The 6,500-nt window shown below is 33.3% G+C and overlaps 1 long non-coding RNA gene across 1 annotated transcript; it reads left to right on the top strand.

Moving 5' to 3' along the window:
- The first annotated feature begins 315 nt into the window (after positions 1–315).
- Positions 316–3,623, top strand: LOC146915658 (uncharacterized). Its single transcript, XR_015014712.1, has 4 exons — positions 316–420; positions 526–576; positions 2,648–3,023; positions 3,338–3,623. It is a non-coding gene; the product is annotated as an uncharacterized LOC146915658 (long non-coding RNA).
- Positions 3,624–6,500: the final 2,877 nt, after the last annotated feature.

Genomic DNA, 6,500 nt, shown 5'->3' with positions numbered 1-6,500 from the left:
TGAAAGTTTAAAAAGTAATTTTATCTACATAAAACTTGTAAATTATTTCTATATTTGAATCCTAACTAATGCCCTAAGGGCATTGCTTAACAAGACCCTAATTTTTTTTAATTAATTAATGCACTTCCAGTATTTTATCTGTATTATTTAAAACAATGATTATGAGTAAAAAAGAGAAAGAAAAAAAAACTCATTGATTGGGTTAAACTACTACCCTTAACACCACAAAAAACTAAAATAATAAACTACTTCCCCTACTAACGTGTGCAGTTACGCTTAAAAATAGGTAGTTTATGGACACCTTATACCTGTAACCCCCGCACACTCATGATATTTAGCTTAAATTCAGAGAAGGAAGCCTTGATGAAGAATCTGCAGATGCATTAATCTTATTATTACTTTCATAGAGATTTTGTTTTGGTAATCTCCAATCTCAAATCACAAATGATAGTTTTTTTTTTCTTTTCATTTTGATAATTTCATTTTTTGCTAATTTCATTTTCTCTTTTTGTTCATAAAATGCAGATGAATTCGAGTGTTTAAATTTTAAAAGCTTTCAGGAGAACCTTGGCTTAGGTATTTTCAAAGCACAAATTTTATGTGTTTTGTAGTTTATATTAGGTTCAAATTTAAGTCTCTATAATATTATTTTTTCTTGGTTTGAAATTAGTTTTTTCATATATATATATTATAGAATGAATTGCATTTGGTTTTGAAATTATCCAAAACCAAATCAAATAATCCAATTTATTGTGTTGGATGTCCATATCCATTATTTTTTTGTTGACAAAACCAATATTCTTTCTTCACTTGTTTGTGTTTCCTCGACTAAGTTTAAATGATAAAATTGTTGTTTTTCGGGACAATAATCCATATGCTTTTCGGTGTTTTTAATTCATAATTTTCTAATTCATAACCATGCTTTAAACCTTTTGAATCCGATGAATTTATGTATCAATTTCACAAGTTATTACTGACTTTCAATTTTATTTAGTAAAATATTAAATCTCAATGTTCTCCCAAAAATTTCATTACTAATTATCAATATCATGATTAACTTTGTTTTTTTGTACATACTCAATTTCGAGATTTATCAAAGTGATCAATTTGAACCAAACAACTTTTAGTCATGACTAAGTTGTTCCTTTGGAGCACATTCTCACCTTTAAGGATCTTCAGAGGAATACCGATGATTGATAATTATTCTTACCTTTAAAAATGATTTATTTATTAAAATTAGTTTTTAAAGCGAAAATATTTTTTTTTTAATTTGTTGTTTTCCTTTTTTATTAAAAACTTATATTGTTTCGAAAACTTGGTCTTATAAACTGGTTTTAAAAGGAGAAATAACTAGTTTTCAAACCAATACATAGCCCATTTTAATCTAATTTTAAAAAAATATGGATATTTTTTTATAAACCAAACCGTATACATTTATAAACCATAATAGTGGTTTATAAGTGGCAGTGATGTTATCTTCAGCTTCATAGATCATACAATAGGTTGAAGAGTCTTAATATTGGTAGGTGTTTTTTAGTTTGTGTTTGAAAATGCCATTGTGGTGTTGTGGTTTATATATTCTACAAATATTGATAATGCTTCCATGGTGAGATTCATTCATGCTTATTGTATGAGAAAAAGGTGAATCAAAGCCTTTCTTTCAAACCCGAAAATTAGGGAGTTTTACACATTAATTAGTCGTTAGCTTAAGTAGAAACCTTCTCACTGATAGAGTTGAGGTTGTTTTGATATTTGTTGACCCTTTTTGTTGTTTTGGTAGCTAATGTTTTCACTAATTGATTTAGACATTGGGTGGAGAAATTTTTCATGCTGAGGTGGTTTTGTGTCTGTGTGAAATTACACTTGTGGTGCTTTGCACATATGTTGTTTTTTGACGCAACCCTTAGGACCGCTCTACTCTTCTGTATGAGAAAAGACAAATTTGAGCCTTCTTTTGTTCTCCCCCGTCTCAAATTGTGTTTGGGATCTCTCTCTATTTAGTAAGAGAAATAATATTTGTACAACCAGTTTTAGAAATTTCTCTATATGCCCCTTTAATTTCTCACAAGCCCCTCAGAAGAAAACTTCTGATGCGAAAACAATATCTCTACATAGGGGTGAGGGAGACCATCTTATTTCATTATAGTTTGCACCTCACATTTTTAACATGACCCATTAACCTACATGAAACATGAAACAACAAACATTTTTTATATCAAACCCATGAGTTATGTAGAGTTCATTACCACTTTAATTGCTTAGTTAGTCGTTGGTGTTACCCTTGTTGAGAAAGCTATTCACATGAATCCAGAATTATGTCTAACTAGGTTTTGTCTTGAGTAGAAGCCAAGAGTTGTTTATTTTTATTTTTTTTTGAACAAGCTAAATAGTCCACCTAAATTGGCACCGGAGAGAATCGAACCTGAAACCTTGCGGAGGAGCACACTCCCAAGACCCAAGCTAATACCATCAGGCCAACCCAAGTGGGTTCTAGAAGCCAAGAGTTGTAATTTTAAGATTTCCTTCTTTTGATTACGAAACCACATGCTTATCTGTAATCACTTTTTTTTCGTTACAGTTCCTGTTGGTTTTGGTGGAGACCATGGGAGAACTAATTTTTTTTTCTCTTATGATTTTGGTATTATAGGTAGAGTGACTTCAATGGGATCATATCTGGTCAAGTTCTTTATTGGTAGACCAGATTTATTGGAATCATACTTGGTAAAATACTTCAAATGTTATAAGCAAATAAACGATGGATCCTGGAGAGAGAACCAATATTGTAACATTAACATAGAGCAAAATGATTTGTTCACATATTCCATGTTTGCTCTTGGAGGAATATCGGGTTTATTGGCCTTAACAACTACAAGAATGTCGACTCGCAAGCACAAAGTGTTATCAGGTGTCGTGTATTTCCTTGTTGGTGCATTCTTGAATGGTTTTGCTGTCAACATTGAAATGCTTATCATCGGCCGCCTATTGTTTGGTATTGGTGTTGGATGTCTGATACCTTGAAAATGGTAAGTTATTTTCAATACAAAATAAGTGCAAGTATACACTCCCTAAATTTCTATTATTGTATTTATATGGATTGTAGTGTTGCTACTTTCAATATCTTTTTAAACATAACACTTGTTTGTATAAATACAAACGAAATCATTTTAAGGTTTTAACTGAAAAAGTAAAGTTCAATAATAAGTTAAAAGAATAAAGTTTGGTTAAGATCTTAGTTGTAGATGATAACTCTTTATAGGTTTATTTTACTTGTTGCCTTGGTCATTTTGTTATGTTTTTAAGACCATTTTACTATTATTTGTTTGTTTTCCATTTGTAGGAATGTGCATGGAGCCAAGTGAAGGTTTTGATCCAAAAGTGATTCTTTCACATGTAACCATTTTCCACTTAATTTGTTTCCTTATGTAATATGGATAGCCATCTGGTGTTAATGAGTGTTAAAGACCTTCTTGGTTATAAATAAGCTTGAGGAAGACCTGAAGTTCTAACCATTTTCACTTGTAAATCTCCAAAAAAAAAAAAAAAAAACCATGTTTTATGCTTAATTTGTAATTTGCTATTTTTTACTTCAACCTAATCCAAGTTCTTTCTATTTTCCTTATGAACATTTCTTGTTTGTTTCTTAATGAGGCAGAGTTTGAATTGTGAAGGTGAGATTGAGTTCAACAATGTGTATGTGTTATGATATCAGTTTGAAATTGGTTGAGACATTAAAAAAAAGTGGTAACTAGAAGAGTATTTTTTTTTTTAATCAAGGAGAAATGATAAAAACAAAAACAAACTACAATCTCATGCGAGCAACACCAAGAGCATCATCCAGAAGGGAATGATGCAGTTGAGGAGGGCAAACAATCCAAGTCTTAAAAGGATCCGAAGAAGAAGAACCATGCTTAGCAAGCCAATGTGCACACTCGTTGCTTTGACGGAGGGTATGATGAAAATTAACAATCCAAATCTCTATGTTGCAGTTGGACAATCTGACTAATCAGAGGAGCATGAGGATGATGAGATTGGACATCCGACATGATTAAATCAAGAGCCATCATAGAATCTGATTCAAGAATAATGTTCTTGTGTCCCGCATCATATGCAATACGAAGGCCATGAAAAATGGCATACAATTCGGCCGCCAAGCAAGAAGTAATATCACAAAATCCAGAAAAACCCAGCAACCAATCACCATTATTATTTCTAATAAGACCTCCAAAACCTGATCTCCCAGGATTAGAAAGAGAACTACCGTCAACATTAACTTTGATGATATTATTCAAAGGAGGAATCCATTTAACCTGTCTAATGGGCCTCTGAATTGCATCATTAGAAAGGTGCACCACCACATCTGAATGAAGAGATTAATATGGCTAAGACAAATCCAATTTACCCAATCATTTCCATTGAAAACCTTATGATTCTGAGCCTTCCATAAGACCCAGCATGCAATAACAAAGATATTACCATTAGGAGCAAGGGCATAATGCTTGAACCGCCAATTGAAATCCTGAGAATTGAAATTTGTATCTTTGTTAAACAGCAAGGCATCCTAGATCGCCAATGAGAGTATGATACTTCTAATCTATACTTTGAACGTTGGTTAGAATTTTTGTAAGTTTTACATAATAAGTGCATGTTATACTTTTCAATTTTTGGGACTCGGCAAAATTGAATATAGGAAGGTTTGATTAATTTTTTGCTTTTATGTAATATGCACAATGTGACCATAGAAACTAGATGCAATTTTTAGTAAAAAATTATTTAGTTGGGCTAAGTAATTAAAGAAACCAATTCCAGAACTTGGAAATGGATGGTTGTTGACGTTTCAGGTTTCTCATGTTACCTCTCTCATCCTAGCTTTGAATCCTGCTAGGTTCTTGGGATTACAAAGGGCATTTGGAAGGAAAATATTAAGTAGCATGATTTGATGTTTCTCCTTATGGTTGCTTGTTTTGCTATAATTGGTTGATTGATACCTTATTTTTTATTAGAGTATTTGTGATATTTTTGTTGTTATCATGAAACTAAAACTATTGAATGAAGAAAGTGATTTTCATTGATTGTAATAGTTGGTTACACACTTATTTATATGTAAATGAGAGCATACAATAAGAAAGTTATGCATGCTACAACAGATTGAAACTAAACCCTAAGCTAACTAGGTAACTTGTTGCGCAAGTTATCTTCTTCTTCCTTATAATGTAATAGCCCCCCACAAGCTGGAGGTTGATAAATGTCAATCAAACCCAGCTTGGATAGTAATATAGCAAAAGGTCGAGGAAGGAGAGGTTTAGTAAAGAAATCTGCCAACTGATCTTGTGAAGAGACAGGAAGAAGCTTCAGAATGCCTGCATGAAGTTTTTCCCTGACTATGTGGCAGTCAATGTCCAAATGTTTAGTTCTCTCATGGAAAACTGGATTGGCTGCTATGTGTAAAGCACTCTGGTTATCACAAAACAACACAGGAAGCTTGGAACATTGAACATGTAAATCTCTGAGCAAATAGAGGAGCCACTGAAGTTCACAAGTTGCTGAAGCCAATGCCCTATACTCAGCTTCTGAAGAAGATCTGCATACAGTCAATTGCTTCTTGGTTCTCCAGGAAATCAATGAATTGCCAAGGAAAAAGCATTGTCCACTGATGGATCTTCTGGTGTCAATACACCCTGCCCAGTCAGCATCAGAGAAGCCTTGCAAGTATAAAGAAGAACTTCTGGGAAAATGAAGACCCTTGCCAGGACAACCTTTAAGATACTTGAGAACTCTGAGAGCAGCTTGATGATGATTTTGAGTAGGTTTAGATAGAAATTGGCTTAGTTGTTGTGTAATAAAAGTGATATCAGGCCTTGTAGTAGTGAGATACAGAAGCCTGCCCACCAATCTTCTGTAGGAAGAAATATCTTCATAAGGAGGGGAGGAATCATTGTGAAGTTTGATGGAGGGATCTGATGGAGTGGAAACAGGTTTGGAACCAATGGAGCCTGAATCAGATAAAAGGTCTAAGCAGTATTTTCTTTGACACAATGAAATACCAAGCTTAGAGTGAGCAACTTCAAGGCCAAGAAAATATTTAAGTTGACCTAAATCCTTGATTTTGAAAGAAGCATGCAGTATGGATTTGATATGATCAAATTCAGATAAAGTGTCTCCAGCTAGTATAATATCATCAACATATACTAGCAACACAGTAAAAGATGATGCAGTTTGCTTAATGAATAAGGAATGGTCAGATGTGGCCTGAATATAATGTTCCTGAAGCAAGACAGAAGTTAATTTCTCACACCATTTTCTACTTGCCTGTTTGAGGCCATAAAGGGATTTCAGTAGCTTGCATACTTGATTTGGTTTAGAGGATGAAACACCAGGAGGCAATGTCATGTAAACATCCTCTTGCAATTCACCATGGAGAAAGGCATTGTTGACATCAAGTTGATACAGATGCCAAGAATGAATAAAAGCTAGAGCAAGAACCAATCTAACTGTTGTCATTT

This window comes from Medicago sativa, chromosome 6 (assembly GCF_051527215.1).
Source record: "Medicago sativa cultivar Bolivia chromosome 6, Bolivia_mono, whole genome shotgun sequence".
NCBI classification, from domain to species: Eukaryota; Viridiplantae; Streptophyta; class Magnoliopsida; order Fabales; family Fabaceae; genus Medicago; species Medicago sativa.
The sequence above is the reverse complement of the archived record's forward strand: the minus strand, read 5'-3'. Positions and strand labels throughout refer to the sequence as shown.